Source organism: Adiantum capillus-veneris, chromosome 21 (genome assembly GCF_014529385.1).
Source record: "Adiantum capillus-veneris isolate H3 chromosome 21, ASM1452938v2, whole genome shotgun sequence".
NCBI classification, from domain to species: domain Eukaryota; kingdom Viridiplantae; phylum Streptophyta; class Polypodiopsida; order Polypodiales; family Pteridaceae; genus Adiantum; species Adiantum capillus-veneris.
Window position 1 is genome coordinate 109,838,810 of NC_140951.1, and position 25,925 is coordinate 109,864,734.

A 25,925-nucleotide genomic window follows, 5' to 3' on the forward strand; every position below is an offset into this window, starting at 1 on the left:
AGCATGGCTCCAATGGCATCATCCCCTACTGATGGATTTACATAAAACACTTGCTCCCAATCAGGAGCCTGCATGGCTGACAACCCCCCTAACACCTCTTTCACCTCTTGAACACTTCTTCACACTTGTCATCCCATTGCAATGGATCATGCTTTGCCACTTGTTGTAATGGATAAAGAATCTGAGAAGACAATGGAATAAACCTTGCCATGTACTTCACTTTGTGTATAAAGGTTGCCAATTGCTTCGTACTCGTAGGTGATGGAAGAAGAATAATAGACTTAACCTTGTCTGGATCAGCCTCAATGCCATTTTCTGACACCATGTGGCCCAATAACTTCACCCTTGGCTGTGCTAAATGAAATTTCTTTGGATTTAGTTGTCCTCCACATTCATCATATCGAGCCAATACCATCTGTAGCTTCTCATGGTGTTCAACCCTACTGCTGTAGACACAGAAGTCATCCATGAAAGCTTTAACACAACTACCAATGAATGGTTCCAATACCCAATTTGCTCTCTCTTGATAGAAAGATGGTCCATTTGACAACCCAAATGGCAATACTGTGTAGCAATAGCAGCCCCATGGCGTAATAAAAGTGGTCTTTGTGCGGTCTTTAAGAGCAATCTTCAATTGAAAATAGCCTGAAAAACCATCACACAAACTGTACCTCTCATAACCTGCCACTGAATCCAAGATCTGATCGATGAATGGAAGAGGATATGGGTTCCTCTTAGTGGCTTCGTTTAAGGGTTTAAAATCTACACAAATTCTCCACTTCCCATCCTTCTTTGGACTGACTACAATTGGACTCACCCATTCTGTGGTCTCCACAGGGACTATGAACCCTGCCTTCAATAACTTGTCCACCTCTTCTCGCAAGGCTTCCATTTGCTCTTGACCCATTCTTCTTAGCCTTTGCCGCACTGGCTTAACACCTTCTTTCAGCTCTATATGCATCTCTTTGCCCTTAAACCCTTTGATCTCTTCATATGAAGTAATGAACAAATCAGGCAAACTAGCCAGCATGTGCAAATATATATCCTTCTCCATAGCTGAGAGGTCTCCACTGATCATTTGTGTCATCAATTCCTACTTCTTTGACAACTCAACCTTGGTTTGCATCAGCCCTTCAATCACTTCATAAGGCCCTTCACTTTCATCTTCAACCTCATTCGCAAATGCAACTAAACCAAACTCCTGGATTTCTTTGTCCATCAAAAGAAATGCAACATCAGCATCCTCATCACTGGTGGTAGTGCTATCACTGTCCTCATCTGTCACCGTGGAAGAGTCTTCATCACTAGACTCATCCTCATCTTCATAAAGCTCCTCTAATCGTTTCCTTGTGTCCATATTATAAAGCTTCTTGGTACCTGTCTTTCCATAGAGGCTAATCGTACCATGTCGCCAATCTTGAACAACTCCCACTGCACGTAACCATGGTCTGCCCAGTATAATAGGATATGCTCCCAACCCTGCTGGCATCACATGAAAATCAACCACTGCCTTTGCATCATATGGCTCCACTTCTAAGCTCTTTACAACACCCAAGCATTTTACTTTTTGATGGTTTGCCAATCTGATCCGGAAACCTGACACCCCAGTCACTGTGAGACCCATCTTCTCAACGCATGAGTGTGTTATGGCGCATATTTGGGCTCCACCATCCACATAACCTTGTCCCAAATTTTTCCTTTTATGCCACACATCTACTATTGGACAAATGTCTGGTAGCTCATCCATTGCCAACACCTTTACTGAACCTCTCTCTGGCTCTTTCTCCATTGGGTTAACCATCCTCTTCCACTGTCGCTTTAGCTTAGGCACCATCTCTATAAGCTGCCCAAAAGTAACATATGCCTTCCTGCTCGTCAGATCCTCCTTCAAGTCATAGCTTAATTGCCCATCCCCTAGTGGAAAATCTGAAACATGAAACTTGCGACGAGCCCTCCTTTTCCTCTTGGCCTTGACATCCTCGCCTTCATGGATCTTTCCTTTCTTCTTACTAGGACCTAGGGCACTTCTTCCTTCCTTATCCTCTGTGGTCCTCTTCCCAATAGGCATCACTAATGTATCCTCTAGCTTTGATGCCTTCTCCAAGGTGACTACAACTAGCACTTTTGTCTTTCCCTTTTCCTCTTGGGTTAATCTACTGGTTCCTTCATCTCCCTTAATTTCTATGCCATAATCATTTGACCTAGTTAACACCTATCTTGGCAATGGATACATGTCTCCCCCCATCCTTGGTGGCTTATCACATTGCGGGCTGATGTGACCCAACTCTCCACAATTATAACATGTGGGCGTCTGCCTCCAAAACCTACCATTGCTTTGTCCAACACCATTCCTAGGCCTTTCTTCACCTCCTGGCTGATTTGCAAACCTCCCTCGACCTCGATTATTTCCCACTTGACCTAGCATGTTTAGGCTGAGATTCTTCATCAAATCTACCACTTGCCTCATGTCTTGCCTTAGCCCATCATCTTGCACCGATGTAGTGACCACTGCTGGCATAACCTGAGTAGTAATAGGAACCACTGGTCCATAATGAACCCCTGACATGCGACCTTGTAAAGACTCTATAGGCTGAAATTCAGACCTCATGGACAAAGACTCCACCCCTAACTGGCTCATTTTCCTCAACTTCCACTCTTTGTTCCCTGCTACCTCTAGTGCATCTTCATACGTGTGTAGGCTTATTTAGCTCCACTCTCCAACGTATATTCTCCCAAAGACCAGCCAAGAACCTGTCCTTCTTCATCATGTCAGGCGGGGGTACCTATGGTGCTAAGGCCTTGCACATTCGCTCCCATGCCAATGAGAACTTACGTATGTACGCATCTACTGGCTCACCTTCCTTTTGCACTAAAGCCTGTACTTCTTGCCACACTTTGTCATGATCTTCTATCTTCACAAACTCCACTTCCAATCCATGCCTTAGTTTGTCCCTACTCAATCTTACAAGTGGATCAACCACACGCAACTCCTCTTCAAATGTTTTGGACCAGACTCGTGCATCACTCTTCAAACAAATTTGGAGAAGATGTAACATCTGCGCAGGGTCATGAATCTGGTTGCTAATGCAGGCAACCTCCATCTTTTCCAAAAAATCTTCCACATCTTCATCACTTCTTCCATGAAACTCCGGATAAGAGAAATCCATGGCTACCCAAGTTACAATGCTTTGAGAACCCCTTTGAACACACGTGCAAGAATCCAAAACTTTTGACTACCCAATCCCTAGAAACTTCAATGGAGCTCAACTTTAGATAAGGACAAACACATGCACATCAAATGAGTTTTCATAGTTGATCATCGGAATTACAACAGGCAAAGGACATTCCAAGATCTCTCGTAATCTTCTTGGCCCGAACATAAAGACTATGCATTGCTAGAAAAAAATCTTCCTGGACACATGAACATTTATCTGGATTCTTTGAGTTAAATGAAATGGAGTGAATTGAGGGCCATTTTGATCATCCATTAAAGCCAACCATGAAGCTCCCAAGAAGGCACACGTGACTTAACCTCTGATTTTGCCAAAATTTCAGTAGCATAACAGCATAAATGGCTCAAAAGACCAAAAAACTAGCCATCATAACTTGGAAAAATTTTGGCAGAGTTTCCCCAGAAATAGAGCAGTAGGAACCCAAAATATAGACTATATATGTATGCATAAACTGTCAACAATAGAACCCGAGCATCAAGTAGGACTCACTAGTACATAGCCTATGGCAAGGTCACAAAAAGGGTGCTCCAGCTACCTGTATCACCAAAAGGATCTCCACATTTGAGAATCCCCCAGCCCAATAAAAACCTCACGCTATCGACCCTCACACGAAGGCTAATGCAAATCGCGTATAGTCAAGTCTCAGAAATGACTATCTTCCAGACCAAGTCTCAGAAATGGCTGGGACTGCCAAATACAACCAAGTATGGCTCCACAAATGCGTACAATGGTAGTTTTCACAAGTAACGTACAATCCAGCAGACAATGCACTCAAATAGGCGCTAAGTGATGCATACCCACAACAACTGCAAGTGACATCACTGCTAGTATATCACTGTACTCCAGCTACCTGTACCTGTGTGAATAACCTGTACCTGTACCTGTACCTATCCTTGTAACCTGTAACCTGTAACCTGTAGCCCCGAATCTCGAAACTCAAAGCTCGAAGCAGAAGGTACTCGAAGAAGATCCTCCGTGGGGGCGCCAAAAGAATGTGAGCGGGATGAAAACACACACAGCGCCTCTATAACGACCCGACACACACTCTTGGAATGATACACACACACACACACACTATGGGGCACCACTCGGCTTACACAACACACCTGGCCGAGACAGGGAACACACCTCTGGAGTGAGAGGAGAGAGACTATCCACTTGCCCACTCCACACAGACACACACACACACACACACACCCAAAAAAATCAGCTCAAAAGAGGAGAATTTTTGATGTTTAGATACAATTGAGCTTGGGCCAACACCAATGGGGCAAATAGCTCACACAATATGGGTAAAATAAGCCAAATACAATCACAAACTAGAGCAGAAACTTCGCTCATAGGAGAAACTTACACAGAAAAACAGTAGGAAAAGAGTGAGGAATTTGGCAAAATGGACAGCGCCATCGTGTCCGGAACGGCCCAAAACCCCAGTCTACAATGTCAAAGTGCTCAAATCCAACCTCGGATGAGCAGTTTACGGCCAAAACAAGCTCCAAAATGAGCAAAAACACACCTGCGGCTGTTCCTCCTCTCTTCTCCACGTTTTTTCTGGTCTTCTCTCAGTTTTTTCATTTCCCACACTTAGCTTTATCACTTGGACACCCTTGGCCTTTTAGATGACCTCAAACAGACCCAAACAGGCCAAAAACTGACCTCGCAGTGCATAGTTGTCACCTTTTTGCATCATCCGCACACCTGGCACTTAGTTTTTCCCAATAATGCATCCCGCAACCACGTGAAGTGGCCCCAAAAAGTGGTCTTCATGATGACCTTTCTGCATAAGTATCACAAGAAAACACCCACGTCATGTCCGTATTCATCCACGTGCAAATATTGACCTCGTTCGGCCTCCTGACGCCACTAGATGCCATCTAACGCACCTGCTTACCTCATGTCGTCGGCCCGCGGATAGCTTCCTCGAGAAGTTTACGCGCTACCAACTCCTCTTTATTATAGAAAAAACACACTGGTACTGATAATAGTGAAAATCGCTGCACTATGTACACCCTGTCCTACCTGTACACACGTGGGCCCCACGTAACCACCTGGCTATGGAAATTGGGCAATCCTTTATTCGATGCACCATGCATGTGTATGTACATATGCGCAATCCCTTGCTCCAAAAAACTCCTGACATCGTGTACCCTTTGAGTATATGTTTGTGCATCCTATCCCTGGTTGGTGGCTTTTCATATAAGCATACAATAGTTTTCTTGTAGACACTCTCACAGAGATAAGTAACATACTTCACATATTGACCCACCTACCTTGTATGTGGTTGTAATTGTAGCAGGGTCACTCAAGTATGGCACTTTGCATGTGAATTAAGTCCTTGATTTAGGTTCATTTTAGGGTTTTTGTGCATTGACATCAACAAAAGAAACATAAATTTTTATTAAAAAAGCCATCAATAACTTACCTCATCCTTCAAAGACTAGCTAGTGCTATAGCGGAAGCGTTGATAGACTGCTTTTGGCGTGTACAAAGTAGCGTGTATATGCATGGTCACATGTACAAAAGATGTAAATACATGCATTTGGGAGATTTTCAAAGTGGTTTCAAGTTAAAAAAATGATGCAACATGTACACATTGTGAATAGTCAGGTTCGCGTGCCGACGATAGGGTACATACATGTGTCTGGACAAGGTATCAAAGCCTTGGATATGGTTCTTGGTGGCTTCTTTTGGTTCTAGGGAATGTGTTTGATCTTTCTAGAATGTAAATAATTCAAGTGGGAGGTGTGGGCACCCTCGACCCACCCGAGAAGTTTGACACATGCAATAACTGTCTATTTACAGTGCCTGATCTGTAGTGATGCCTACACCGCCCTAGAAGTCGTAAAAAATGGAATTTGGAGATATGGAAAATGCCTTTGGGTATCAAGGATCAAGAGTACAAAATTTGGTGAATTTTGGAGTCCGTTTGGGGTTTTTCCTGGAAAAAAAAATGCCAGCTGGGGGTCAAAACTAGCCAAAATTGGGCCCAAAAAGGTCAAAAAATGGCCAAAATTGGTGTGAGATCGTGCAGTGAGTGCTCAAGATGAAGGATAAATTTTGAAGCCCATACTCAGCATTTTCACCCCTATGTGAAAGTAGGGTTCCTAGAGGTGGTCTAGTGCAGTCCAGTCACGTTTCTTGTTTTCGAGTGTGTGGAGGAGTGAATGAGAGTTTTTTCTCTTCAATTTTGCACTTGGGCGAGTCTATGGAAGTTTTGAGGTTTCCATGGATGTGTTTTTGAGAGGAACTGAGGGAAAAAGGTGCGGCTTTCTGCAAGACTATGTGACTGTATATGTGCCATTAGGGTTGGGGCTACTCCAAATAGTCCAACATAGTGGAGTTTGGTGAAGCGTTTGAAATGTTTTGAGAGAGGGCTTTGGTGGCTGGAGTTTTTGAGTTTTGGATGGTTTTTCTTGTATATTGTGGTCACCATCAAGTGTGATTTAAGCGTTGATCAACTCGACTCACCTTGTAGTGTCTGCAGGCAGACATGCAAGGGCTTGTAGGTCGAGGTGTTTGGGGTTTGAATGGAGCTTATGGGTAGTATTTTCATTGAGCTTTTGAGTGGTGGTGAGTGACGTGAGAAAATTAAGGGAATACCTTGTGTTGTGTTAAGGTTTTTGGGTGTGTGAGTGTGCGCATGAAATCTTTTGCTCCATCATCCTTTTGAGATCCCGCTCGGGAATTTTCCGGTTGTGCACCGAGGTGAAGCGGTTTTGCTGTGAAGTTTGAGCATCATTGAAGAAAAGTGGTGGTTTGGTTGAGGTGCAAGACTTAAACTTTTGTGGAGTTACTCATGCAAGGTAGAAGCGACTTCAAAGGGATGGCATATAGTCGGCCAGTGTTAATAGGGAAGGAGGATGTGAAGGACTGGATTGCTGACTTCAAGTGGCACACCCTTGGTATGCACATTGTGAATGATGAAGCAAAGATTCATGTTTTTAATCTTGCACTCAAAGGGGAATCTCGCGAGTGGTTTGAAGGTTTAGAGGAAGACAAAAAGCAAACATGGGAGCAGGTGAAGGAGGCAATTTTTGACAGGTTTGGGAAGAGACTAACAATGACAGAAGCAACGAAATAATTGAGAGGTTTGCAACAAGAGGTTCATGCTAACTTTCAAGATTTTTTGCAACACTTCAAAGGGCTTTGGGTGCAATTGAAGGTAATATCCCAAGAACCTCCAAGGGATTTCTTTAAAGTGCATTAGTTTATGGATTGTTTCCATCCAAGTGTAAGGGAGAAGGCCAATCAAGAGGAGCCTGCTACATTAAAAAGAGTTGTGGAAATTTTTGAGGCCAAGAGAAAAAAGATTAAGAAAAGGTGGGAGCAAGGTGTGACACAGGTTGAGGTAGTGGTGGTGCAAAAAATGGTTCCTATGGCAGTGGATGATAGAGTGGAACGAATGGTTTAAGTTCAAGGTCTTGATCCTGTTACAGCGAGGGCTGTGCATGATATTGCTAGTCAGTTGTTGCAAGAATTAAGGATTAACATAATGGACAGAAACCAAAGAGAAGAGCGGCCAGCTAGGAGAGGCAGGGGACAAAGGCTACAAGGTAGATGCTACAATTGTGGTGAACAGGGTCATTACACCTGTGATTGTCCTGAACCACCAAGAGAGAGAGAGGAGGTATGTACCCCTTATATGGACGTGGTCAAGGAAGAATAAAAGAAAATAATCAAGAGTGGACACTAGAAGCACCACCTCCACAACAACAACCACAACCATTGCTTGCAAATGGATAAGGTAGGGTTATCAACACCCTTGAGCATCAAGACGTGGATGTTTTGGCCAATAAGAGACGTAGGCATGATAGGGAGAAAGAGACATAAGAGGAGAGGGAAACAAGAGCAAGGAAAGGGAAGGCTAAAGTAGAAGATCAACCAGAGAGCAGTAAGAGGTGGAGACAAAGGAAAATAGGTCCAAAGGATTACCTTCTTGGCCAAGGTGTCAAAGACTATGATATTGTTGAATACATACAAAATCAAAAGGCCAATATATCTTTTGGTCAGTTGATGGCCTTAAACTCTAAGTTGAGGAGGAAATGGACCAAATGTGTGAGTACGCGCCTTCCTTCCAAAAAGGAAAAGAAGCAAAGAAAGGTGTCATCCTTGAGGGTTGATCACCTAGTGGATATGGTGCCAATAGTTGAAGCTATGTTGGGAAAGAAGACGGAAGTGCAAGCATATGTGGATGGTGGTGCCTAGGTGTGTGTAATGACCGAGGCTATCATGAAGGAAGCATGTGTATAAATGTTAGTGAATGCTTCGATCCGTAGGAGTATGGCCAACCACAAAAAGGCAAGGTGTCTTGGGATAGCTGAAGATGTTAAGAAGTCATCAGAAGAAAGTGTAGAGGAGGGCTTGATGCAATTATGTCCCGATCTATTTGGGATAAGTGTTGAAAAGGAAGCATCCATGCATGATGTGGAGGTCAATGAGGAGAAGGATAGTACAAAAGAAATTGTAGAGCCTACCAAAGTGAACGTAAGGAGCATGTTAGGAGAGGACTTGACAGAGAAAGAAAAGGAGTATGAAGACATGTTTACGGAATTTCCAAAGCTATTCGCCACTGAATATATAGAGTTTCAAGGAGCTAAGGAATGAAGCATAGAATCAATGTAAAAGAAGGTGCCAAGCCAAATGTTCAAAAGCTTAGGAGGTTGGGGGTCATTCATGAGAGGGCACTTCGTAAAGAGGTGATGAGGCTTTTGGAAGCAAATTTCATCTTTTGATGGAGGAGTCCAAATGGGTCTCTCCAGTAGTTATTGTGCCCAAGAGGAATGGAAGATTTAGGATATGTGTTGATTTCAAACCTTTGAATACTGTCGCAAAAAGGTATCATTATCCACTACCCTTCCTAGATGAAATACTCAATCAGGCTACAGGTCATGAACGCTACTCAATCATGGATGGATTTTTTGGCTACTTTCAGATCTTGATAGAGATTGAAGATCAATTGAAGATGACCTTCCTTACTCCTTGGGGTTGTTTTACCTACAAAAGAATGCCTTTTGGGCTGGTTAATGCATATGCTACCTTCCAAGGGTGGATGAATAGAGTGTTTGGTCCCTACTTGGGTAAGTTCATTCGAGTCTTCATAGATGACATTGGATGTTATAGCTCTAGGGTTATACATTTGGAGAAGCTGAGGTTGACTTTTAAAAGGCTTCAACAAGAGGGTGTGAAACTCAACCCAAAGAAGTGTAAGTTTGCTCATGCCGCAGTCCATTTTGCTAGGACACGTGGTTTCCCAAAATGGAATAAAAGCCAACCCAGAGAAAGTTAAGGCTTTATTGATTATGGATCCGCCCACAAACATAAAAGATTCGACATCATTTGTGCATAAGCTCAGGTACTTGTCACGTTTTTTCTGGATGCTATGTCAATATGTGTATCCTCTCTAGAGATTGAGTCAAAGAGTTCAAGGGTTTGAGTGGAATGAAGACATGCAACAGGCTTTTGATGGTATCAAGGAGGTATTGTGTGCTTTACAAACAATGAGTCCTCTTGACTTGCAATCGATTTTCTATGTATCTATCAGTGTGGGGTCAATAGCTTTTGGGTCGGTGCTCTTACAAAAGCAGGCAAGGAACTTCAAGCCAGTCTATTTTGAGAGCAAGATGAAGAATGTAAGCAAGTTCTCTTACACAGAAATGGAACAATGGGTATTTGCCTTGGTTCTTGCTTGTTGCAGGTTCAAAACATATATAATGCCCCAAAAGTTCTATGTGCTCACCACATCAAACCTTTTGCCGTATGTAGTACAACATTTAAAGCCTAGCAAGCGCATCTTAAAGTGGACTATGGAGCTTCAAGAGTATGAGTCTGAGTTTAAAGTGGATCATTCCGTTAAAGCTCACTTGGCATAAATAATGGTACACAAGGGAGCGGAGTTGCCGTCTTACCCAAGAATTGACAAGGATGATCATGAAGAGGAAGGGGATATTACATATGCATATATGATGATGTTCGATGGTGCATATAGGAAAGTCCTTCAAAAGGCAAGTGGCGGGGTAATCATAAAGAACCCAAAAGGTGATGTAATATTTTTTAGAGCTTACAATCTTGATGATGCTGATAGTAACAATGAGACTGAGTATCTCATGCTTTTCCTTGGGTTGAAGCAATGTGTTGAGTTTGGATTGAAGAGGGTCATTGCAAAAGGGGATGCGTTGCTAGTCATGAATTAGTTGCTTGGTTTGTGGAATGTTAAGAAAGACAATTTGAAGAAGTGGTTCTATGGCATCAAGAAGATTTTGCATGAGTTTGAGAAGATACAATTTAAGCATGGGACAAGCTAGATGCCTTGGTAGCTCCTTTAAAGGTCAAGGAAGCTTTATATGCAGAGGAAGGGAATCACTGCAATATGTAGAAGTATTTCTTGGTAAAGGGAAATGTCCAGAGGGCATGTCAAAGGTTTGACGTAAGAGTATAGTTGCAAAAGCAAGAAACTACACATTGGTAGGTGAGGATCTCATGTTTTATGGAAAAGATAGCATTCTGAGAAAAGTGCCATACAAAGAAGAAATAGGCTTGATTTTGAAGCACTACCATGAAGAAATAGGCCATCAAGGTAAGGATCTGGTTGTCTTTTGTATTTTAAGAGTGGGTTATTATTGGCCCTCTATGATGAGAGATGCTTATTTTTGGTGCAAGTAATGCCATGAATGCCAAGTGTTTGCAAACCGAAATCTTTTGGCTGAGCCTCAAAAAGCTATAATCTCTTTTGATTCATTTGCAAAATGGGGAGTGGATGCTGTAGGTCCAATGCCAGGACCAACAACGGAAAAAAGTATATCCTTGTGGCTGTGGACTATTTGACAAAGTGGGTGGAAGCAAAAGCCGTGAAAGATGTAACAGCAGGAAGAGTGGCTTCTTTTTTGTATGAACAACTGTGTTGTAGGTTTGGTGCTCCTATGATTATTATTTTTGATCGTGGACCAGGGTTTGGGGGGAAACTTGTTGGTGCTCTCATGGAGAAATTGAAAATTTAGCACATACATTCTTCTCCTTACTACCCACAATGCAATGGGCTGGTTGAAACCTGCAATGGTCAAATTGTGAAGATGCTATCAAAGTATGCTAGAGAGCACCTAGAGAGTAGGACTTGGACCTGGAAAAGTGTTTGTGGGCTTATAGAACTGCGTATTGAGTGTCTACACAATTTACGCCATATGAGCTTCTTTATAGAAAGGAAGCTCTCATGCCCATACAGATGCAGTTGGATTTCTTGAAGTTTTTGTACAGAATGCAAGGTGCACATAATGACAAGTTGCAGGAAAGAATTCTTTCTCTAGAGTTTGTTACCATATACATGTGGTAGTGATGTGTGTGAACACACTAGGACCGCCGGGGCATTTTTTCCCTCTTTAGGAGGTTTTATCCCCCGAGCATTGTATATACGCTGATGGAGCAAAAGATGTCGTGCGCACACTCACACACCCAGACAACTCAACACAACACAAGGAATTTACTTGAATTCCTCACCTCAATCAATACCACTCAAAAGCTTCCTAAAAACTCTACCCACAAGCTCAATTCAAACTCCAAACGCCTCGACCTACAAGCCCTTGCCTGCCCGCAGACACTACAAGGTGAGTCGAGGTGATCAACACTTGAAATCACGCTTGATGGTGAACAAAATATACAAGAAAAACCATCAAAAAACCAAAAACTCCAGCCACAAAATGCCACTCTCAAACCATTGCAAAATTTTCACCAAACTCCACTCTGTTGGACTCTTTGGAGTAGCGCCAACCCTAATGGCAGCGATACAGGGTCACATAGTCTTGCAGAAAGTCGCACCTTCTTCCCTCATCCTTGCACACACACATCCATGGAAACCTCAGAACTCCCATAGACTCTCCCAAGTGCAAAATTGAAGAGAGAAAGCTCTCATTCACTCCTCCACACACTCGAAAACAGGACGGGAATGCAACGGGACTGCACTAGACCACCTGTAAGAACCCTGCTTCCTCCCACACACAGAGGGGTGAAAGTGTTGATATTGCACTTCAAAAGTTCTCCCTCAGCTGGAACCATCACGGCATCGTGAGTGATGTGGCAATTTTAAGCCATTTCACACCTTTTTTAACCATTTTTTGACCTTTTTTGGCCCAGTTTTGGCCAGTTTTGACCCTTGGTGGGCATTTTTCGCAGGAAAAACCCCAAACGGACTCCAAAATTCACCAAATTTCGCACGCTAGATCCTCGATACCCAAATCACATTTCCACATCCCCACATTCCATTTTTGACCACTTCTAGGGCGATGCACGTATCACCGCAGATCAGGCGCCGCAAATAGACAGTTACCGCATGTGTCAAACTTCTCGAGCGGGATGAGAGTACCCACACTTGTCACTTGCATTATTTACATTCTAGAAAGATCAAAAACATTATCTAGAGCCAAAATAAGCCACCTAGAACCAAATCCAAGGCCCCGATATCCTATCCAGACATGTACGTATGCTCGATTGCTGACACGCAAGCACGCATATTTACAATGTGCACACGTTGCACCTTTTTTCGAACTTGAAACCACTTTGCAAAGCTCCCAAATGAATGTATTTACATCTTTTTGTACATATGACCATGCATATAAACGCTACTTTGTACACGCCAAAAGCGGTCTATCATCATTGCCCACCCTCTAGGTAGAGCATTTATGCTCAACCAAGAGACTATTTGCATCTGGAACCACATCCCTTGCAAAATATTTCTTCAGTCTATAGCCATTTATTCTGTAGCGCAAACGTTCACCAGACAATTTTTCCAACTCATAGGTGCCATTAGAAAATACATGCTTCACTCTGTATGGACCCAACCATTTGTCCCTCAATTTCTTCTGAAAAGTAAAATCCAAGCGAGAATCATACTTCATCACCAAATCTCCTTCTTTGATCTCTTTCTCTGGCAGCCTCTTATTCATTTTCTCCATCCTTGTCTCTGCTTGTTGAAGATAATAATCACTGGCTTTCTCTCTATTCATTCATAGCAACTCTAGAGAAAGAATTCTTTCTTGCAGCTTGTCATTATGCTCACCTTGCATTCTGCACAACAACTTCAAGGCATCCAAATGCACTTGTATGGGCATAAGAGCTTCTTTTCCATAAACAAGCTCATATGGAGTAAACTGTGTTGACACTCTATACGCAGTTCTATAAGCCCACAAACACTTTTCCAAGTCCAAGTCCCACTCTTTAGGATGCTCTCTAGCATACTTTGATAGCATCTTCACAATTTGACCATTGCAGTTCTCAACCAACCCATTGCATTGTGGGTAGTAAGGAGAAGAATGCCTATGCTGAATTTTCAATTTCTCCATGAGAGCAGCAACAAGTTTTCCCCTAAATCCTGGTCCACGATCAGAAATAATAACCATAGGAGCTCCAAACGTGCAACACACCTGTTCATATAAAAAAGAGGCCACTCTTCCTGCTGTTACATCTTTTACTACTCTTGCCTCCACCCATTTTGTCAAATAGTCCACAGCCACAAGGATATACCTTTTACCATTGTTGGTCCTTGGCATTGGACCTACAACATCTACTCCCCATTTTGCAAATGCATCAAAAGACATTATAGCTTTCTGAGGCTCATCCAAAAGCTTCCGATTTGCAAACACTTGGCATTCATGGCATGACTTGCACCAAAAATAAGCATCTCTCATCATAGAGGGCCAACAGTAACCTGCTCTCAAAACATGAAAGACAACTTGATCCTTGCCTTGATGGCCTGTTTCTTCATGGCAGTGCTCCAAAATCAAGCCTATCTCTTCTTTGTACGGCACTTTTCTCAAAATGCTATCCTTGCCATAAAGCATGAGATCTTCACCTACCAATGTGTAGTTTCTTGCTTTTGCAACTATTCTCTTACGCCGAACCTTTGACATGCCCTCTGGACATTGCCCTTTACCAAGAAATACTTCTACATCTTGCAATGATTCCCTTCCTGCATACAAGGCTTCCTTGACCTTTAAAGGAGCTACCAAGGCATCCAACTTGTCCCTAGCCAACTCATCAGCTTCTTTATTCTGCTCACGAGGAACATGCTTAAACTGTATCTTCTCAAACTCATGCAAAAGCTTCTTGATGCCATAGAACCACTTTTTCAAATTGTCTTTCTTAACATTCCACAAACCAAGCAACTGATTCATGACTAGCAATGCATCCCCTTTTGCAATGACCCTCTTCAGTCCAAACTCAACACACTGCTTCAACCCAAGGAAAAGCGTGAGGTACTCGGCCTCATTGTTACTTTCAGCTTCATCAAGATCGTAAGCTCTAGAAAAGATTACATCGCCTTTTGGGTTCTTAATGACTACCCCACCACTTGCCTTTTGAAGAACTTTCCTGTATGCACCCTCAAACATCATTGTATACGCATCTGTAATATCTACTTCCTCTTCATGATCGCCCTTGTCAACCCTTGGGTAAGATGGAAGCTCGCCCCCCTTATGTACCAATATGTCTGCCAAGTGAGCTTTAACAGAATGATCCACTTTAAACTCAAACTCATACTCTTGAAGCTCCAAAGTCCACTTTAAGATGCGCTTGCTAGGCTTCAAATGTTGTACTACATCCGGCAAAAGATTCGATGTGGTGAGCACATAGAACTTTTGGGGCAACAAATAGGTTTTAAAACTACGAGAAGCAAGAACCAAGGCGAATACCCACTGTTCCATTTCCGTGTAGGAGAACTCGCTTACATTCTTCATCTTGCTGTCAAAATAAACTGGCTTGAAGTTCCTTCCTTGCTTTTGTAAGAGAACTGACCAAAAAGCTACTGACCCCACACTAATAGATACATAGAAAATCGACTGCAAGTTGGGAGGACTCACTATTGGTAAAGCACACAATACCTCCTTGATGCCATCAAAAGCCTGTTGCATGTCTTCATTCCATTCAAACCCTTGAACTTTTTGACTCAATTTCTGAAGAGGATACACATACTGACATAGCATCCAGAAAAAACGTGACAAGTACCTGAGCTTATGCACAAATGATGCCAAATCCTTTATGTTGTTGGGCGGATCCATAAGCAATAAAGCCTTAATTTCTCTGGGTCAGATTCTATTCCGTTTTGGGAAACCACATGTCCTAGCAAATAGACTCTGGCATGAGCAAACTTACACTTCTTTGGGTTGAGTTGCCCACCCTCTTGTTGAAGCCTTTCAAAACTCAACCTCAGCTTCTCCAAATGTGTGACCCTTGAGCTATAACACCCAATGTCATCCATGAAAACACGAATGAACTTACCCAAGTAGGGACCAAACACTCTATTCATCCATCCTTGGAAGGTAGCATATGCATTAACCAGCCCAAAAGGCATTCTTTTGTAGGCAAAACAACCCCAAGGAGTAATGAAGGTCGTCTTCAATCGATCTTCAATTGCTATCAAGATCTGAAAGTAGCCAGAAAATCCATCCATGATTGAGTAACGTTCATGACCTGCAACCTGATTGAGGATTTCATCTAGAAAGGGTAGTGGATAATGATTCCTTTTTGTGGCAGCATTCAAAGGTTTGAAATCGACACATATCCTAAATCTTCCGTTCTTCTTGGGCACAATAACAACTGGAGAGACCCATTCGGACTCCTCCACTCGAAAGATGAAATCTGCTTCCAAAAGCTTCGTCACCTCTTCATGAAGTGCCTTCTCATAAATGACCCCCAACCTCCTAAGCTTTTGAACCTTTGGCTTGGCACCTTCCTTTAGATTGATGTTATGCTCGACTCCTTTAGCTCCTTGCAACTCTGTATATTCAGTGGCGAATAGCTTTGGAAACTCCGTAAACATGTCTTCATACTCCTTTTTTTCTTTTTCTGTCAAGTCCTCTCCTAGCATGCTCCTTACATTCACTTTGGCAGGCTCTACAATTGCTTTTGGACTATCCCTCTCCTCCTTGACCTTCACATCATGCATCGATGCTTCCTTTTCAACACTTATCCCAAAAAGATCAGGACATAACTGCATCAAGCCTTCCTCTACACTTTCTTCTGATGATGTAGTCGAAGCATCACTATCGTATAATGTGGTTTCTGTCGAATCCGTATCTTGCATCTCTACTAGGGACTATGTACGGCTCTCGTGCGTCTTCATGTTGTAGACAATGGTCCTTCCTTTCTCTTTGTCAGGGATGGTGATCAAGCCCGTGTCCCAATCCTGCTTAGCACCAAGGGTTATAAGCCATGGCCTCCCTAAAATGATTGGATAAGCATTCGCACCCGCTTGCATCACGTAGCAATCAACCAAGCACTCAATCCCCAAGACTTTTATCTTCACATCTTCAGCTATTCCAAGACACCTTGCCTTTTTGTGGTTGGCCATCCTCATACGGATCGAAGCATTCACTGACATCTTAACGCATGCTTCCTTCATGATAGCCTCGGTCATGACACACACCTGGGCACCACCATCCACATATGCTTGCACTTCCGTCTTCTTTCCCAGCATAGCTTCAACTATTGGCACCATATCCACTGGGTGACCAACCCTCAAAGATGACACCATGCTTTGACGCTTTTCCTTCTTGGAAGGGAGCCGCGTACTCACACACTTGGTCCACTACCTCCTCAATTTAGCATTCAAAGCCACCAACTGACCAAAAGAAATATTTGCCTTTTGGTTTTGTATGTCGTCGACAATATCATAGTCTTCAACACCTTGGCCAAGGAGGTAGTCCTTTGGACCAATTTTCCTTCTTCGCCGCCTCTTGCTACTTTCTGGTTTGTCTTCTACCTTAGCCTTTCCTTTCCTTGCTCTTGTTTCCCTCTCTTCTTCTGTCTCTTTCTCCCTATCACGCCTAGCTCTCTTATTGGCCAAAAAATCCACATCTTGATGGTCAAGGGCAATGATGTTGATAGCCCTACCTTCTCCATTTCCAAGCAACAATTGTGGTGGTATTTGTGGCGGTGGTGCTTCTAGTGTCCGTTCTTGATGATTTTCTTCTATTCTTCCTCGACCACGTCCATATAGGGGGTATATCCCTCCTCTTTCTCTTGGTGGTTCAGGACAATGAGGGGCATAATGACCCTCTTCATCACAATTGTAGCATCTTCCTTGTAGCCTTCGTCCCCTACCTCTCCCAGCTGGCGGCTCTTCTCTTTGGTTTTTATTCATTATGTTAATTCTTAATTCTTGAAACTGACTGGCAAGATCATGCAGAACCCGGGCTGTAACAGGATCTGGACCTTGAACCACTCGCTCCACTCTATCATCCGTTGTCACAGGGACCATTGGTTGCACCACAACTGGCTCAGTATGTGTTAGGCCTTGCTCCCACCTTCTCTTGATCTTCTTGCTCTTGGCCTCGGCAATTTCCATAGCTCTTTCAAATGTAGTAGGCTCCTCTTGATCGACCTTCTCCCTTACACTTGGATGGAGACAATGCATAAACTGACGCACTTTAAAGAAATCCCCTGGAGGTACTTGGGATGCTGCCTCTAATTGAACCCAAATTCCTTTGAAGTGTTGCAAAAACTCTTTAAAGTTAGCATGAACATCTTGCTGCAAACCTCTCAATTTTGTCGTCGCTTCTGTTATGGTTAGTTTCTTCCCAAACCTGTCAAAAATTGCCAGCTTCACCTGCTCCCATGTTTGCTTTTTGTCTTCCTCTAAACCTTCAAACCACTCGCGAGCTTCTCCTTTGAGCGCAAGAGGAAATACATGAAGCTTTGCTTTTTAAGCTTTGCTTCATCATTCACAATGTGCATACCAAGCATATGCCATTCGAAGTCCACAATCCAGTCCTTCACATCCTCCTTCCCTGTAAACACTGGCCGACTATACGCCATCCCTTTGAAGTCGCTTCTCCCTTGCGTGAGTAATCCACAAAAGTTGAAGTCTTGTAACTCAACCAAACCACCACTTTTCTTCAATGAAGCTCAAACTTCACAGCAAAACCGCTTCACCTGGGTGCACAACCGGCAAATTTCCGCTCCCCAGCGGGATTGCCAAAGGATGATGGAGCAAAAGATGTCGTGTGCACACTCACACACCCAGACAACTCAACACAACACAAGGAATTTACTTGAATTCCTCACCTCACTCACTACCACTCAAAAGCTTCCTAAAAACTCTACCCACAAGCTCAATTCAAACTCCAAACGCCTCGACCTACAAGCCCAAACACATTATGTAGAGCCAAAATAAGCCACCTAGAACCAAATCCAAGGCCCCGATATCCTATCCAGACATGTACGTATGCTCGACTGCTGACACGCAAGCACACATATTTACAATGTGCACACGTTGCACCTTTTTTCAAACTTGAAACCACTTTTCAAAGCTCCCAAATGCATGTATTTACATCTTTTTGTACATATGACCATGCATATAAACGCTACTTTGTACACGCCAAAAGCGGTCTATCAACGCCCATCACTCTAGGGCTATCTATCTTTCCATTGCATACTAAGTAACACACTCTCTATTGTGTGCCTTAAGCTTCCTTCTTCTTCTCCAAGATGTGTGCGTTTCTCTGCAACCCTAATTCCAACAATTGGTATCAGAGCAGGTTGCGTCCTCCTGGGCTTAGTCGCCAGCTGCTCCAGCACACACCTACTCACTTTCTTCGATTTCAGTGAGCTTTGGAAAGCGTTCACAGGTTGACAAAAAATTTGGGAACTCTCAAAGAGCTTAATCTGCTCAGATTTTTGATTCGGGCTTATTTCGGCCTCCGTTTCCACTATAGGCAATACAACACATGCTATTTTGTCATTTTGTGCAGAATTTTTATCGATGCCGTTGTTTTGCATAACAGGTGCCTCATAGTCTTCTACGGTTTGTGCTATATAGCACGTGTTGTTCTCGCTCCGTTTCTCCTATTTTCAGGTAGTTTTCACATCAGGTGCAACATTTACCATGGCTGACAACAACACACATGTGTTGAAGATGTTTGCTGCTGAGGACAGGTTGGATGGGGACAACTACCCTATGTGGGCTTATATGATGAACATGTTCTTGTGTCAAAGAGCGTCTGGAACATTGTGCAAGGCATTGATGTACGTCCTGGTTCTGAGGATGTAGGCAATGTTGAGGATGTTGCAGGTCTTGCTGCTATTAGAGTTGTTTTGCCTACGACAGAACAAGCTCGTTGGGATGTAAAGGATGCACATGCTCATGCATTGATTGCGTCGTCTGTGAAGCACACCATTATTCCTCACATTCATTCAACAAAATCTGCAAAACAGGCTTGGGATATTCTAGCAGGTCTTTATGCAAGCCGCAATGAGGCTAAAATTGCTTTGCTGCGTAAAGAGCTGGAGTCGAAGATTATGCATGAGGAAGATGATATGGAAACTTTCCTTGCTAGTGTCAAGGATATCAATGAGAAACTTATTTCTACAGGAGAAGTCATTTCAAACAGTTTCCTTGTGCAGTCTATTCTTGATGCCTTACCAGATTCCTACCAGACTTTTGCTAGTACTTGGAGACTGATGACCCAAGGAAATCCTGAAGTTGTCAAGTTTGATGCATTATGCACATTGCTTTTGCAAGAGTCACTTTCCAGAAAAAACAGCACTAGGCAGCGTGCAGTTGAACAAGCTTTTATTGCTTCCCAAAGAAAGGGTGGTAACAGCCATGCGGCGACTTCTTATGGTTCTGCTGCGAGTGGCAAAACTTTTGTTCCTAATGCTTCTGCTTGCAGCAATTCGTCTGGAAATTCTGGTGATAAGGGAAAAAAGAAGACGCGTTGCCATTATTGTAAAGCTAATGATCACTTGATCAAGTTGTGTCCTAAGTTGAAGGCCAAAGAGGCTACGAAGAAAGAGGGTGGTTCCACTGCAAATTCTGGTTCCGCTACAAATGTAGCCATTGTTGAGTCTTTTGTGAAAGGAGATTGTGTTGCTGATGTTGATGTAGAATGGGCTTTTAGCGCAGAGTGCACTTACAATCCTTCTGTTCATGATGCATGCTTGTCAGTTGTTGCTGCAGATTCACATGTGTGGTATTTCAACAGTGGTGCTACAAAGCACATTACCTCACATCGTGAATTGTTTACCTCTCTCAAGTTTGTCCCTCATGGGAATTCAGTCACTTGTGCCAACAATGCCTCTTATCCGGTTAAGGGAGTTGGAAAGATTGTGCTTACTGCTACAAATGGAAGTTCCTTCACACTTGTTGATGCACTTTATGTACCTGGGATCAAGAAGAATCTCTTCTCTGTATCCGCACTTGCTAGACTTGGACTTGTAGTCAAATTTGTGGATGACAGATGTACAGTTCATGATCTCAGTTTTGGTGATGAAATTGTTGCATTTGGCCTTTTGTGCCGTGGGTTGTATAAGCTCATTTTGTATGACAAGCTATTGCAGATTCAAGGACTATTTCAGATGCAAAACTTTGGCATGCATGTTTTGGTCATCTGAATTTTGCCAGTTTGCTACGTTTGCAGAAATCTGATATGGTTTCTTCTTTGCTGCCTCTTGAAGTACCTGTCAAACATGTTTGTGAAGGCTATATTTTGAGTAAGATGGAGCGCTCTAAGTTTCCAAAGGATGGTGCAGTTTGGGCCACATGCAGGTTGTAGCTTGTGCATAGTGATGTTTGTGGGCCCATGCAAACTCTGTCCTTGGGCAATTACCTTTACTTTGTTACTTTCATTGATGATTACTCCAGGCATGCATGGGTATTTCCGCTTAAAACGAAGTCCGAAGTTTTTATGTGCTTCAAACAATTTGTGGCTATGGCTGAAAATGTCTCGAAATGTACTATGGGCACCCTCCGTTCCGATCAAGGGGGGGAGTATATGTCTCATGAATTTGATGCATTTCTGGTCGTGGGATAAAACACCAATGTACAGTGCCTTATACACCTCAGAAAAATGGTGTTGCTGAGAGAAAAAATAGGTCACTAACGGAAATGGCACGACGTATGGTCAAAAGTCAAGCTTTGCCACATTCTTTTTGGCTTGAGGCCATCATGTGTGCCACTTATGTACTTAACAGGTGTCCTACGAAAGATTTGCAGTCTATTATTCCATATGAAGCATGGCATGATAGAAAGCCTTCTATTGAGCACATGCGTGTTTTTGGCTGTTTGGCATATGCTTTGGTGCCACAAACACAGCACAAAAAATTGGACGATAAGGCTGTCAAATGTATTTTTGTTGGTTATAGTGCTGAAAGCAAAGGCTACAGGTTATATCATCTGCAAACAAAGCGTATTCTAGTTTCACGGGATGTAGTGTTTGTGGAAGATTCTGTTCAGCCCTTGCTGTCATGTACTAGAGACAGTAATGTAAGCTCACAGGACATTTATGACACTTTGTTGCCTCTTTTCAGTGGTGGAAATACGAATGTAAATTCCAATGAGAAAAATGTACAGCCTATGGGGGTTTCTGAAAATGTTACAGATCAGCCTATTACTGATGCAGATGTACATGATGTACTTGATGAAGAAAGGGCTGAAAATGAGCAAGCTACAGGTATGCCAAAATGGCTGGTGCACACTTTGCGTGACAGTAAATTGGATGCACCTTTGTCTAGTCGTACTCGTTCAGGCTCTCGCCATGCATCTTATGCATCAGATTGTTATGCTTTGGCTGTGTCTAGCTTACATGATGTTGAGGAACCTCTGTCTTTTGATGAAGCACATAATTCAAAAAATTGGATGGTTGCCATGCAATCAGAATATGATGCACTTATAGAAAATGACACATGGACTTTATGTGATTTGCCTCCTGGCAAAAAGGCCATTGGTACAAAGTGGGTTTACAAGTTGAAACGCAAGTCGGATGGCGAGATCGATCGCCATAAGGCTCGACTTGTTGCAAAGGGTTATGCACAACAAAAAGGCATAGATTATGAAGAGACTTTTTCCCCCACTTGTCGTATGACTACTGTGCGCTTTCTATGTGCATTGGCAAGTCATTTTGGTTGGGATGTACATCAATCAGACATTGTTACTGCTTTCTTGAATGGTGACATATTTGAGGAATTTTATGTAACGCAGCCTCGCGGTTTTGTCATAAAAGGACAAGAGGACAAAGTGTGCAGATGTAAGAAGGCTTTGTATGGGTTGAAGCAATCTCCTCGTGCTTGGTATGAGAAAGTTGACACTCATTTGGTTAAACGAGGCTTTCGTAACAGTCCAACAGACCCCCTTGGGTTGGCAATCGAGATAGGCCGAAGTCCTGTCTGAGTGTCGGTCCCAAGTGGGAGGGATACCTGCATTTAGATCTACGTCATTCCCCGGAACGGTCTGGAGGACTAAGGGAGGTGAGTCTGGGTATGGCCCTCACATTGGGTTGGCATTCGAGATAGGTTGGAGTCCTGTTTGAGTGTCGGTCCCAAGTGGGAGGGATACCTGCAGATAGATCTATGTCATTCCCTGGAACGGTCTGGAGGACTGAGGGAGGTGAGTAGGGTCGAGTCTGGGTATGGCCCTCACAGGAAATCTCCAAAGAAGGGGCAAAAAGTACCTGATCAAGTCAGAATCAGACAACAGAGTAGGCTGATGATAGCAACACATCATGGAAGCAGTAAAAGCTGAAAAACTAACATCAACTAACTCCAGCCTCCAACTAGAATTCATCAAGAAAACCCAATATGGTTAGACTTAGTAAAGTAAGGTCAAACAGTGAAAAAATGCTCTAATTTGTTCATTTTAAGTCCAAAACTTGAAAATTAATCATCAGTGGGCTAGGGAGGCATAGGAGACTAAAGCCATCTAGTTTTCACCCAAAAAGGCCCAGGTAATACGATCGCGATCGGTGTACCTCAGCATCAGATTTTGACCAAAACCTAACAGATCTCTTGCACACATATTGTTCAAGTCACACATCAAGCTTCAAGCCAATTGGACATCAAAAACCCATGAAAAATCAAAGTCTAGTCCAAAACTCCCTTGTAACCCAAAATTGGGACTTATAAACTCAAAAGTGGTTCAAATAAAAGACAGAGTGGACCAAAATGACCCTCTAGCTATCAGCAAGCCACTCTTGTGATCAAATGTAATTTTGGTCATGGTACGACGATCGCGATCGGTGTACCTTAGGCCTAGATTTGGCTCAGATTTCAATCAGCCATAGCTCTAGTCTTCGTAGTCCCACTGGTGAAATATGGACAAGAATGGATGAGATTTGCTCAAGTTATGATCAGTTTTAACTTTTGAACTGCTTTTTACTGAAAGTCTAAATGCTACTGGTTGCGAAAGGAAAATCTTGACAGCTTGTGATTCTAATGACACAGAATGCCTTGCCAAAAGCAAGCAAGGCAGTGGACGACAACAACATATGAAGTGGATGAGCTCTCTACGAACGAAAAAGCTCACATCTCGGATGAAACACTAGCTCAGATCTCTGCTCACATTTTCATCGCGAAGTTTAGGGATGCTGATGGTGACATGGTAAAGACGACCATCATGCCATGAGAAATATGGAATCTCCACCGAAGGCTGGAGGTCACTGAAGCCGTGCGGGCTATTCATTTGGAGCAGTTTTCCAGATTGCATCCATGGGGAACATACTACATGAGGGCCCACGAGCTCATGAGCTCGATACACTATGATGGGCAAGCGATGCTCACCAACAAGGATGGTTCAAAGGTGAAAGTAAAGATAAAAGAAGACATCATCAATGAAGCTTTGCACTTCCTTCGAGGGAAGCACGACTTGCTGGCAAAGACCAAGTCACTGGACAATGAGAAGGCGTTTATCAAAGCAAAAGGAAACAAGTACAAGTACAATGACATGATATACGGTGAGCTGGAGTTACCAATGAGATTGATCTCTCAACATTTCAGGGTACAAAAGCCTCCTTGCTACACCGAGCCAATCCTGCAGATTGCAGTGGTCATGGCTCTAGCAACAACTGAAAATAGAACCATCCGATACGATTATGGTTCTTACATCTTGGAAAGCTTGGTCGAAGCAAATTTGAAGGGCTTGGCAAAAAAAAAAAGCTACATGAGCGCAGGGCCAATGCTAACAAGAATAGAATACCAAGCTTTGGGAATGATTGAAGACCTGCCGGCGGCCAGTTCTCAAGCGGCCTTGATTCAGAATGCAAAGCTGATTGCTCACTCAGTAAGAATGACCACTAGTGCAACATCATCACGCTCGGTCAAGGTATCCAACAAAAGCTCAAGTGATGAAGAAAAGACGGATACTGAAGACGAGGAAAACCCTCAAGGGTCAAAAGACAAAGGACCATTTGAATTTGAAGAAAGCAGGGAGGAAGACACCACCACACCACTCGAGAGAAGAGGAAGGGAAAGAAGTACAGTGCCGAGGTCCAAACTTCAAAAAGTATATGCAAAGGCCTAAGAAAGAATTGAGGAAAGAAGGCAAGGGCTGTTGCAACACAACTAACAGAAAAACGAAGGTTCGAGAAGGAAAGACAAGCAAGAATAGACGAGGCAGCTCGAATATGGGCTGAAAAACAAAGGTTAGCCGCGGAACAAAAGGCTGGAAGTGGAGGTTTCTTCTCAGTCCACTGAAGGAACAAAGGAGAAAGAAGTGGCTGAAGACATGAACCAAGCAGAGCAACTAAAGAAAGCTCAAAAAGAGAAGAATGTGGAAGCATGACGGGCGGCGGAATTGACTCGCCAAACAATAATAAAGCTTTTAAAGAAAAGAAAAATGGACGCATCTATTTCACAACCAAGGGAAGATGCACCGAAAAAGAGGCAGGTACAAGAAGTGGAGAAATTTATAGAAGAAGTACAAATGGATCCTACTCCTCCCTCACCGAAAACACCACCTCCTCCGCCATCATTTTCACACAAAGAGTCTGTGCCCCCTCCTGAAGCAATAGGGTACCAAGAAGTCTGTCAGGCTATGGCTGATTTTGACTACAGAAAAACCTTGCAAGATCTGGAAAAACAGTTTCGATGTCAGCATGTGGTGCTAGAAGAAAAGGAAAGGCTGGTACAGGAGGACCAACACATGCAAAAATTTGGGCAAGAGGAGTTAGAGAGCCTGTGGGCACAATTGGAGCTCACAACAAAGGAAAGAGACACTGAGCGACATCAGACTCAGTCTCTGATCAGAGACTTGGTGGATGTCAGGACGGAGTTGACAACCAAGGAAACGGAATGCCAAGATTTGACAGCAAGGGTAAAGAAAGCGACGGAGCAGCTTGATTACGAAAGCGCAAGGTTCCAGAGGGTTAATAGTTCATACCTCACCGTCAAAAGTACTCTAACAACCTTGCTGGCGAACCAGGAACCTGCTGGAGCATTGGTCTCTACATCAGACAATGCTGCAGCAGTGAATACCCTAGCGGCGCTGAAAGAGGAGCTAGAGCAAGAAAAACTTCAGAGAAAGTTGCTCTTCTCGGGAATGATGGCCCAGACGGCGGCCAACAAGCAAAAAGTAATAGAGTTGGAGCAGCAATTGGCAGAAGCAAGAGCTGAATTAGAGACACAGAAGCAAGAGCTGAATTAGAGACACAGAAGCAAATCAGCGAGACACTTCTGAAAGAAAAAGAAGCACTGATTTCTCAACAACAAATCAGAACAGACGAAGCCCATGTGCAACCGCAACTGCTGCCTAGTCAAGACATGCCTGACTTGCCTGAAACTTCACATGAAGGAGAACAAGGACAAGGATCAGCCGAGGAAACCTTAGATATTAGAGATGAGCTCACCCAAAGCATTAAGAAGATGCTAGAAGGTCCAGCCAAAGAATACATGCTCTATGAAGTAAAGATAATGGAGTCAGCGGCACTGGCATTCTTACAGCCA